The 12679-nt window shown below is 39.5% G+C and overlaps 1 protein-coding gene across 4 annotated transcripts in view; it reads left to right on the top strand.

The window, feature by feature from the left end:
* The window catches only part of LOC108577664 (poly(rC)-binding protein 3), a 181617-nt gene that overhangs the window by 89015 nt on the left and 79923 nt on the right, over positions 1 to 12679 (top strand). For 3 of the 4 annotated variants that reach the window (XM_017940854.1, XM_017940853.1, XM_017940851.1), the window contains exon 1: positions 6706 to 6872. The exons of the other annotated variant lie outside the window; for it this stretch is intronic. The gene's annotated coding sequence lies outside the window, so the exon portion shown is untranslated. Of the gene's footprint in view, positions 1 to 6705; positions 6873 to 12679 lie in introns of those variants that run through there. 4 annotated transcript variants of the gene reach the window in all.

Genomic DNA, 12679 nt, shown 5'->3' with positions numbered 1-12679 from the left:
TTATTAACCTTCCGTCGGGCGCACCCATTTCTGAAACTCCATCGGGCGCGCTGGATCTTAGAGATCGGCCTTCAAGAGGTCTTTTACCAAGTGGAAAGTAACCAACCATAGGAATAATAGAAGAACATGAGCACATTTGCACATTCATTGCGCAACGTATCGCGTCTATATACGTACATAGATGAATTATGGTTGTGTCTGAGAGATCAGGTGCGCCCGACGGAGGGCTCTTTGAAGGATTTTTGAATTGATTATTTGAAATTTCTTCAGACATTGATATTTGAAATAGGTTTAAAGGCTTCTTATTAGAAAGACTTAGTTTCCTTAGGAAATTTAATTCACAGTATTGAATTATTATTGTAAATTTTTAACTGTCATATGGAAATTGTAATAATTATTCCAAGTGGTCGTATTACCTGCAGTAACAGGTGTATCATTATTTCACTGGATAAATGTAAATAAAATGCTACATAATTTTTAATAACTATATACAAGCCATTATCCTCGATGGTCATGTATAATTCTCCGTCGATAGATATTAACATATAATATGTAAGTCTGAAATACGTATTCTACACTCGTTAACGAAAGTACTTCTTAACGAGCTCTTCTACTTTTTTAACGAGAAAAACAGAGAAACATTCGTGGACATTTTTATTGCCAATTATCGTTAATTAACTACTCCTGAAGTTTCTTAAACATATTAAAATCCTTAACAATTTGCAAAATTATTCTTCACTTTTACGTGGAAGAAAGTGTCTCATCTCAGTGGTCTTGGTAAAATTATCTTAAATGAAAGGATAGTTTAAAAGTAATAGAAAAAGAAATGTTTCTTTCTCGATAAATATTGTTTTATTACACTTACATTTTTATCATCAATATTATCCAGGAATAATCGCTAAATGAGACACTCAGAAGCCAAAGTGACTAACTCCACAAAATAAAATTTAGTAAATTTCTTTTATTTATGAAAAATTAAGCACCAAACATGTGCTTTGATATCAAAATTTGAAGAATATTAAAAAGTGGAGTTAATCATTTTGACTTCTGAGTGGCTCAAATAATAATCACTGAACTCTCGTTCCAAACACTTTTCCTTCACTGTATCTCTCCAGCTCAAAGTTCCTTCGTTCACTCAGCTATCGTTCTAGGCTAAACATTCGCACGAAAAATCCTAAAAACACTCTTCACTCGCACGTCTATCTCTCTACCCTAAACACTCGCCTAAATACTTACTCAGATATTTAAAATGACAATCTATCACTCCCAAAACACTCTTCACTCACACGTCTCTCTGTCTATAGCCTAAACACTCGCCTAAACACTTACTCAGATATTTAAAATTACAATCTACCCTTCCCAAAACACTCTTCACTCACACGTCTATCCCTCTACCCTAAACACTCGCCTAAACACTTACTCAGATATTCAAAATCACAATCTAACCCTCCCAAATCACCCTAACTCAGAAAAAAAACCTCCAAAAAACACCGTGCAACAAGAACCGCGGACGTGTTCCTCCACGGAACATTTCATTCAGGCATTCGTACACCTACCAGCACGCGTTCAGTTGAACCAGGAACACCGGCTCTCCCAGTTATGGACGCCAGCTTAAAACGGCAGTATATTCGTCGTGGCTGAGAAAAAGTACTTCCTAATGAGCTTGCTCTTTTGCACGCGAGTAGTACAGAAGTAGTGCGATGGTTGCCGTTTAGTTCTCCGAGCAGTGGTTCCATTGGCCATTGCAAACTGAATTTCCGATAATTGCTTTCCGCACCGCCTAAAATGATAATTAAATTCCTGGTCGCGCTATTACCCATGGCAAGCTATTGTCGTCATAATGGCCTTTCAGGCGAGTGTACCGGGAAGGGAAGTCGTTGGCTACATGTAAGGATATGTTCTGCAAACAACATCTCCTGACCCTATTTGCAACGAACAAAATGACCGGCAACCCCTCAGTTTCGACCATCGGAACATCGTCGTTGCTGGAACGTGGAAAGTGTTAACGGTTTAATTAATCACGCGTTTTCCAACGCGAATAGCCTCTGACCGGCCGCGTTTATAGTTGAACAGTTGCGCCGTACGTGGAAAATTATGGGGCCACACCAAGTACCAAGGTAGGAGAGATGTATACGTATATGTGTGACACTCTCTGTCAAACTTGGGAGAAAGAAGCGGTGAAATATGCGGGTTGACTAAATTATTCGGAGGACCGGGTAACATACTCTTCCACGAGTATGTTATTCTCCTCTCCACTCTATAATATTGCACACGGTATGTCAGAAGGGATCGTGTTGGAGTTTTTGAAAGGTGAGAGTGGTCTTTGTTTCGCTATGACGTCTTTGTGTGAGTGGGTGTGTGGACTGTGGAAATAATTTTAGACTTTGGGGGAGTAATGGAAATTGTGTTAACTCGTTAAGGAGAATAGATTTCCTCTGTGACAGAGTGAATTTTCGAAATTGACACGGTTATGTTGACATTTAGATATTAAGACAAATAGATTTTCTCTATGGCAGGGTGGGTTTTCGAAATTAACACAATTAACTTGAAATTTACATATTAGCAAGGATAAATTTTCTCTATAGCAGCGTGAATTATCAAAATTAACTCAATTAACTTGAAATTTAGATATTAAGAAAAATAGATTTTCTCTATTGCAGGGTGAATCTTCAAAATTAACACAATTAACTCGAAATTTAGATGTTAACAAAAATAGCGAAATCGCTGCTTTCTGCAGCGAAGTCTTCAATTTCACTGTGCAATGGCTCCGATAAAATCTATGTGTTTTTGCATGGAGAGAATTTAAGTTAATAAAATGGAGGAGGGCATTATGTGCACCGATTTGCAAGGGAACTTTTGATAAGAATTCGCGTTGTCTTTGGTGCTTATAAACCGTTTACATTTTGCCTGTTCATTTATGCTTTATTTCCATTTCACTTACATTCTCGCGTTTATTTATATTCTCAAAAAATAAATCTTTAAAGTTGGCAAATGCGAATGAACCACTCAAAGACAACCACGAAACTTACCAACCATCAAACCATCCCCAAACATTTCATATTTCATTTCTATTTCACTTCAGTTCTTTTATTTATCTCTGTTCTTAAAAAAAGAAAACAACTTCGCCGTTGAAAAACACGAGTGAACCACCCAGAGACAGCCGCGAAACATCCAAACCCTCGAACCATCTCCAAGAGTTAAAAATGAAATCCACGAAACTTCCATAAAATACCATAATCCTCCGGTGCACAAGCCACTTCGTTCCTCCCGTAACAATAACAATCGTTTCACGAAGCTTCAGTTCCGCAATCGGACTTATTATTTTATCCGTTCACCGACAATTTACCCCGGCGCGATCGAGGGTCGATCGACGCTCTCTCGTCGAGTATAAACGGTGGTCGCCCGGCGTGGAGGAGAAGAAAATTTACTCGGCAAATCGTGGAAAGTGTTTACCAGGGACGATTGGTCCTTCCCCGAACAGAGAGAACCACCGAGGAGGATAAGGGTCGCAAACTCTCTCTCGCAGCCCCCGCGCGTTGTTATTGTTCTACAGCTTATCGATTTGTCGCCAGTAGCCCTTCCCATTATATCCTGTAAACTTGACGTATAAACGGCCATTCTCTTGTGCTCTATTACTTGCTCGTAAAAGCAACAGCAACAACAGACATACACCGTGGGGGAGAGAGAGGGAGAGAAAGATGAAGAGAGAATAGGTCCCTCTTAATCGCTGAAACGCAATACAACGCGCAACTCCGCGTCCGACTTGCGACGCGTGACACGTGCATTGTGAATCGCGAGGAATTGTTCGGTGCACGAGTTAATTTCCATTGACATTGTGCTTGCTCACGGAAAACACGCTCATCCGCTCTCAAGCGAAGCGAGTTCAATGGAAACGCGACGCTTGATCTTTTAAGGCACGATTCAGTTTTTTTTTTTTAGGCTTGTGTCAGCTGGTTAGCGTTAATTTTGGGGCTCTGTTGTTTCGGCCTATTTTTTCGACTATTTTAGAGTGATTTTTTAGAATTACACAGTGCACAGTTGAAAATTTGAAATGGGACATGATTTAATTTTTGTAGGTTTGTGTCAGCTGGTTAGTGTTAATTTGGGTGTTAATTTTCGTCCTATTTTTTGAGACGATTGCAGTGTTTTCTATAAATTAGAAAGTGCATTGTATTCGTTAAAAGTCTGAGATAAAGTATTATTTATTTCGTCCTATTTTTTGGACTATTGTAGAACGATTTTTAAAAATGATACAGTGCATAGTTAAAAATTTGAAATAAGGTACGATTCAGTTTTCGTAGCTCGTATCAGCTGGCTGGAGTTAATTTGGAAGCTGTTGTTTCGTCCCATTTTTTGGTGAAATTGTACAGCGATTTTTAAAAATTGCGGAGTGCATGGTGTTCGTTAAAAGTTTGAGATAAAACGTTATTTAGGTAATATTATTTGTTCCCTTCTATTTTTTCGGACGATTGTGGAGCGATTTTTCAAAATTTCAGACGAATTGTTTACGTGAAATTATTTAGGTAATATTATTTAAGTTAATTTGCAACAAGAGGTGCGTAGGTTTTCGAGTTACGAGGGGAATTATGGATTTTCCGAGACGTCCAATGTAAGGGTTACTTTGAGATACGCAGGGAATGGAAATAGGAAAGTTTTAATTATATTAATACGGATATCGTCTGAAAATTGTGTCGAGTTGTATCTTTCGAATAATAGCTTAAATTAGGAAAGTTCTGATAAGTTTAAGAATGTTTGAATTAAACGAGTGGTGCACTTGGCGTGCTAATATATTTCAGTGAACGCTGAATTTCTATGGTGTATTGAAATTTTCGAATTACTGCATAAACCAATGCTATAATTATTTTAAACAACGCACAAACGAGTCCTAAATTTTTGATTAAATTTGAAAAATATATTCGTTGCTGATAATTAAAAGTAAACTACTTCGTTTCACTTTTGTTAATAATAACAGTACTTCGAAATTGTAATAATTAACGGAAAATAAAAATATTTCTTTATTTCGACAATAATCGTCTTGATAACTTTCAACAATTTAAAACAAGATCTGTGTAATTCCTCATGTTAACAGGTTCGCCTGTTCTCCAAGCCTAATGACTAACTCGTCAGCAATTCCCCAACTTTCAACACCCGTTTCGTTTCCTCAGAACGATCGCCGAAAAAAGGAAAACAAAGTACAATCTGAAATATTTAAATTGATTCAGCGATCAGGTCCAGAAATAGCTAATTTCAAACCCGCTACAAACTTCCACCTCTCTGACCGAGCAAAACAAAAAAGTGTAGCATGAAATACGACGTCACGGTTGGTTTCGACGTACGAGGTCAAGATTTCTCATTCATCTTCGACCATTCGTCTTCCTGAACGACCACGTGTTCACACCTTTCATTATCAACGCCGAAATCCAATGACGTTCACTTTCGACGAACGAAAGAAAGAGAGAAAGTTTGGAATGGCTAAATCCGGATAAGCAACTATCATATATCGATAAATTGTCAACAAGGACGTCCTTGGGTAGGTTGGTAGCACGGAGTCTTCGGTGGCCTTCGATGTGCAGCACCAAAGTTTGCAGTCCTCGCAAAGATGGGTGACCGTGGGAGGAAAACAAATTTCATATATAAATAAATAATAAAATAAACTTAATATAAGTACTTCTCATTATATATCGATCGATTTGTTATTATTCAGAGTGACATGTGATAATTCGACGAAAGGGGGATTTTCGTTGGATGATTGCCATAGGCGTAATTCAGAATGGTCATTGGAGGCTTTGATTCACGTCGATTATATCGTAGACGTTGATTTTCGATAGGGACACAGATTTTAAACCAGGTAAATTCGAACGTTCGAGGTTACACGGGCAAAATTAACGCCCGTCTAGGTGGAATTTTAAAATAGTCAGACAGTATTGACAAATGCTACGCAAACAGAACGAAATCGGCTGTTGCATGCTCATATGTTTATTTGAACACGTTATATTATGTTAAATCGACACAGGGGATATACGGAAGGCGAGACGATTCATTTTTCACGCGAAGGAGTATCGCAAATAGTGTCCAACGCACGCCAACTTAATTACCATCGATTATTGTTTTCGGTTTAACGAAGTTGCTGACGACGTGGCCCACACGTTTCACAGTGATAGCTTTTGAAATGGACAAAATGCATCTTTTCTTCAAAATGGGACAAATTGTTCTTTTTTTTTAAATATCTATGTGAACTTTTCTAATCATTTCTCTTTGTTAATATTTTCTCGTTTATCACAATCTACCTAATACCATTAACAGTAATTTTCCTTTCATACTTCAGGAATGTAAATAAATTTCCCAATCTAGCGCATTAATCTACCGCGAAATGTAGGGCGATTTAATTATTCCGAATGCAAACGAACGAACTAACTGGTAATTCAAATGGAACGATTTAATACCACACATAGTTGTCGTAATCCATCATAATTTCGTGCAATTGTATTCAATACGTAATCTACTCGAAGAAAAGTGATTCGAATTTACCGCGCGGTGTAATGGGCAGCGGTAAAGCTAAAGCGCGATTGGTCAGCCAATGACGTGCCGCTGTTGCGCGTGATGTTCAACGACGCCGTGACGCGTCGCTGGTGTTGCGCGGCGAACACGCAGCAGCGGCGCGCACAGCGCCGCGCATCGACGGAATAGAGCGAGACCGGACGTGAGAGAGAACGAGGCAGATTCGTTCGCGTTCCGCCGAGGTGGTGCAGTTTTCCAGTGTCGCGTAGAGTGTAGTGTTTTTCTTCCTTTCCCCCGTTTCCGAGCATCGAGTGTAGTGTGCGTCACGGTGAGGCGAAGCAGACCTATCCCCGATGATTAAGGAGTGCATTTAGGTAATTAAGAATTTTCTCATACGGCCGCGCCCCATTAAAATGCGATCCTCGTTCCTTTGGGACGCCTCGCAACGAGGAACGGGGACTACGGTGCGCCACCATAGCGCACACGCCGCGCCGGCGTTATTATCGTCGGTTCGTTCCCTCGGAATTATTCTAGAGAATTACGTGTTAGACGCGGGCGGCCAGTGTTTCGTGAATAATCACGATCGTCGTTTTCCGTCTCGGTTAATCGCGTGTGCCGCGAAATCGTACGCAAAGTGTGCACGAGAGTAGAAAAGGGGAAAAAAGTACGGTGTGCCGCCGGGAAGTAGGCGATTTGCAGAGAGGCAGCGTGGTATGACGCCGCGTCAATGTCGTTTCGTGGTTCGAAAGAGTCGCGATCGGAGAAGTTCGTAAGGAAACGGAGACCCGAACACACGACTCGCTCTCTCCCTTTTCCTTCGTGGTGCGCGCGAACAACGTGTGCTACGTAGATACGAAAATAATGGTGCGTTCTTGGCTGTCCTTATCGGCTGAGCGAGGCGCGGAACCAGTGGCAGTGTGAATGCAGTGTTTTCGTTGGTCGCGCGTGTATCTCACGTTGTATCTCTTCTCGTATTTCGTCGCGCGACGGTAATACGCGTCGGCTGCGTAATTTAAACGGACACGGAATATAAAGGCGGACAGCGAGGAAGATAGGAAGCTGGTGCTGGCAAATCGAACGATCGGTTCTTTTCCCCCCTACTCCGGATATTAACGAAAGAGGGAGAGAAGGAGAGAGACAGAGCGAGATAGTAGAGATGAATGGCTCTGTGTGTGTATGTGTGTGTGCGAGCGTGTAAGAGAGACAGACAGTCCTAGCCTCGTGATTGGTTTTCTCTCGCGACTGTACCGCTTCTGGTCGTCGACTTGTATCTGCGTACCTTTTTCCACGCACTCGATGCGCACCACATATATAACCACCGCGTGCTACTGTCTCTACGAAACAATGTTGCTTTTCGCTCCATGGTTTTGCTCCCGAAAGTGAAGAACACCGACTGATATACATACGCGCCTTTAAATATGATCTTCCATTAGAGAAACTGAATGTTTATACGTTACAACTTGAACACGTTTTCCGTACAATCCCCGATCGAATTTCTCGTCGTAATTGTTTACCGCGCTGTATACGTTCACCCTCGAATCGTATTCGACTACATCACAATTAACCGTGTTAAATTACGACGCGTAGGAAAGGGTAATATGAAAGCTCACAAAAGAGATAATACGTAGACACGTATAGTACACCTAGTTTAAAATTGAATCCTAAACGAGCAGTTCCCCTTTCTTTCTTTTTAATAATTTTCGTTTGTCTTGTAAACTGATAACGTATGAATCGCTAGCAAAGCGGAATAGAACTATCTCGTCGTGAAACTTGTTGGGCGTTGCATTTATGGAAAAGCCGGTTTGGGTGTTATATAAAGCCCCCTCTCTCCCCGGTACGGTTTGTTTGTGGTGCGAATGAACTATCGTTGAACGAGGGAATTTTGCGGGAATCGTTGATAAGCTAACAACACGAGACTCGTTTCTTCTCTCGTTGTAAGCTGCTAACAGATTCAAACATTTCAAACATAAATCACAAACGTTAAACGGCGATCAAACAAGAAACCAGGAACAAGAGCACACTTGAAATTCCACGTATCGCGTATCACATCCGTTACAATCGTTTCGAACGTTCCTATACACAGGAGCGGCGCGGGTAAGGGAGAAACACGTAGATTGACAAATCGTGGCGATTCCGTGCACCGGATCCGCGCGTGGATTACGGATGGATCGTGTGATTCCGTGAACGTTACGCAATGTCTGGTGCAACGACCGGCGCGCGCGTTACATTGGAAAAACGACGCTTTTACGGGCAAAGCGGGAAGAGAGCCCCAACGTGTGCAAGGATCGCGCGCTCTCGCCGGTTCGCCGGTTTCAAACGATTGGACCATTCCGCGTTCGTTAAGTGCGCACACACGCAGACTGCGCACGCGCGTCTAACGGAACGCAGATTGCACTAAATTCCACAGTCCAATTGCATTGCGGACAGCAGCAGAGCGAAACGGTCACAGTCGCCCAGTGTATAGACGCGTGGCCAATTAGAAAGACAGGGAAGGCTAAATATAGTGCGTTAGCGTTAACAGAGCTTTTCAATTTGTGATTCAGATATCTCGCGATGCGTCGTTGTCCCGGTAATTAGCGTCGTATCTCGCGTTAGGCACAGCCTATTGGTATAACTCCGACGCCACACACCGCTGCGTGTATTTTCGGTGAATACGAATGCGTTGGATGAAAGTTGGACCGCGGATGTATTTTCATTAATCAAGCCTCCTTCGTATTGAAACGCTTGGCAGGTCAGTGAAGTACGAGACACGATATTTATGACACGAGTACTTGGCCCGTTTGGTTCGTGTGTCGCGGATAATACAAATCGTGTATTTATTTACTTTCGTCGGTAATATTTTGGTTTTTTTTCGATACACTCTTTTTTCTGCCTTACGTCTGGTGGAAATTAATTTGATGAAATTGTAAACTGACGATGATTGTATTGAATTGATATTTATTTTTATTTTACTATGTTTCAAGCGGTGTTTGTTGAAAAGTTAGCTTTGAATATTTGATTAAAGAACATTCCGTAAAAGTTGATTGGAAATTCCAGTGTTTTCGAGGTTTTCATTTTATAAATCAAATAGTTCAGCAACCTTTCTCTTTTTTTTTAATTAAAAAATAATTTTTGCATTTACAGATTTTTCGAAAAATGCTTCGAAATTTCCTTCACGTTCTGAATTCTCGGTCGATAGATTGTCAGTGTGAACGTTAATTAAAAATATTTCGATTTGAATATTAATTTCGATAAACGCGCGCACTTTGCGATATTATCGCTCGCCATTAGATACACGTAAAGATAGGCATATAGCGTTATTGATGATCGATAAAGATCGTATGATCCACTTTCGTGATCTAACAGAAGCTTACTCGTGCAATCCTTCGTCGTCACGACCTAACGAGCAAAAATACGCGTCTTTGATCCACGCTGTCGCATGTTTTTATCAACCTAGTGACATCAGTGCCATCTGTCAACGACACGGAAAATTCAGTGAATTGAAAAAAGTCGTACGGTTCGACACATCAATATTACATTATCACTGTTTGTTCGAATCGTTGCTCAGAGATTTAGTGTTCGTGGTGATATGAGGAATGAATATATATACAGTAAATTTCACGTAAAACCGTACAGTATATGTTGCTATAAAAAGTCACGACTGTAAAATGTTTCGAGGAAACGCTCAAAAGATAAAATTAATAGAACAATAAATACAGAAATATTTTTGTAAAATACTACTCTCTGTTTAAAAAATAGAAATGTCGATATTGTTTAATAAGATATTTCAATATTTAATAGAACGATCTATTTATTTTAATGTAATTCGAAAAAATTAAACATTTCTGGTAATTATGTATTTTCGGTAAATATTTACAGTAGTTATAAAATGCAACGAAAACGATCTGTATTTTCTTGAATTTGCAAACAACAGTATCCTTGAGTAAACTTTTTTATAACGATAATATTTATCTCCTTGAACCAAATAACTTGTTTTTACAACATTGTATATTTCATGATAGTAACAACAACAATATTTTGTATTATCAAAGTTAGTACATATTTCGCAAGTTTTACCAACACATTTTTCCAATCTTTTTAATTCCAGATCTATATAACCTCAAATGATACACACTCTAAACATAGACTTTTTGCTTCAACAGATACAATATTTATATCAATAGATACAATTAACGAATTCTCTCTTAATAACACACATTTATTATTTATTCCCATAATCGAACATAGCCGAGATAATAAAAAAAGGAACACTCAGATAAGCAAAATCATCGAGCCAAAGAAATGCAAATAAATCCGAATCCCCGATTCAACAAATCAAATCTCGCGGGCTTTACCAAGTTGACTAAACTTTTTCATTCATCGTATCACACGAAAACATCCTACTGGTAAATACCACTCGTTAATTTCACCATAAATTTCCCCATTCCGTTAGACGCCACGGTACGAAAAATTGCGGATCGATTTGACGCAAAAATACCCGCCTAAAAGGCTCGTGTAACCGTTGCGAAAAAAAAGTGGAGCATGGGTCAATATTACGCGCGAGTATCGCGTAACGTGTACGCAGCGTTATTGCGCGAAAATCCCCGGTAGACGTAAAAAGAAAGAAAGGGAAAAAAATGTGGAATATACCGGCTTACCGGTATATCCGATCGATATATCGGCTCGCCGTAGAAAAAGGTCTTAGGCCAAGAGATAACCGCGCGGTTCTCTTCTGTATGCATTTCCAATAGGAACGCGTGTCTCTTTGTCGAAACAGTGTTTTCGCTACGTGTATACACGACACGCAGAGAGCCCTAGACGTGCCAAGCTAAAAGCGCGTTCGCAACGGACAGAGCAAGAAACCCGTCTGACGCACTTTTAGCAGCGCGCGCGCGGCCCCCTAGCCAATAGGTGGGGGGCATTCAGCCAGGGGCGTAGCATTGAACACGGGGGACCCTTTCCGTTTCTAAAGAATGGAGGATCGCTTGTGTTTATGAAGCACGACCGGTTGCAGTGTGTGTACTGGGTGGTCCATTAGAAAGGGAACACTGGTTCGTTCCGTATTATCGTTAAGAACAAAGCGCGAAATGGTTTTAGATCGCAGGAGCGATTGTTCCGGGGTGCGCGACGGCGCGAAGATCGATGCGTGAGGCGGTTTTGGCGGGATTTTTCGTCCGTTTGAAACGAATGTTAAGGGTTTGAGGAATATTTTTATTCGGGGATACTTGTTTTCGAATAAATAGTTATTTTCTTTTTTCTTTGTGATTTAGAGGGGAATATTGGGTGATGGAAATTTTCATTGAATGATGATTTGTGGGTAATGATCAAATAACAGCTGGTTTGGATGTGTGACGGTATTGTTGAAATAACGATTCGAGCAATATGCTTGTTACATATTATTGACGCAAATAGTGATAAATCATGGGGGATTGAACGAGTAAAATATGTCTTTAAATAGTGAATAGCAGTTGCAGCGTGCTAGATTTCTGAAATTTACATAGCGAAAATGGTAACACGGTTTTAGTTGACACGAGCCGATTTATAAATGCGAAAGTTGTCGCACGTCGTTGCTTTCTGAATATTCGATTTCCAGTTGACGTAATAGTATAATGAAAGAATGAATAATCGGGAAAATTCACTCTTGCTAATCTCTTACCCATATCCGTGATAGTATCTCGTAAATGATTAAAATCTTCCTCGATTATGTTACATAATATACTTAAGTAGGAATATATTTTCATTTAAAAAAAAAAAGTAAAATCTGTTACTTCATCCTCTTTCACAAATTAAATAACCCTTTCGTCTTAATAATTTAACCGATAGTTCAGATTAATTATGTGATTATTTCATGAACTGTGATCATTAATACTGCATTACTTTTTCTTTTATAAAATGATCTATTTTTTTTTAGAATTCGAAAATCAAAAACTCTGTTGTAATGCTTAATTAATTTATATTTCTACATTTAAAAGAATTTACATTTCACCACAATAAGTAATAAAACTTACAATTCCCCAAAAATCAAAAACTCTGTAATGCTTAATTAATTTACATTTCCACATTAAAAAAAAAAAATGATTACACTATGGTATATCACATGTTATCACAATAAATAATGAAATTTGCTTCAAAAGTCATAAATTCTGCAATGCTCAATTAATCTATATTTCTATATTTAAACTAATAAAATTTACTTTAAAAA

The sequence above is a fragment of the Habropoda laboriosa genome, unplaced genomic scaffold (assembly GCF_001263275.1).
Source record: "Habropoda laboriosa isolate 0110345459 unplaced genomic scaffold, ASM126327v1 scaffold718, whole genome shotgun sequence".
Classification (NCBI taxonomy): domain Eukaryota; kingdom Metazoa; phylum Arthropoda; class Insecta; order Hymenoptera; family Apidae; genus Habropoda; species Habropoda laboriosa.
This window is presented reverse-complemented; position numbering and strand designations above follow the sequence as displayed.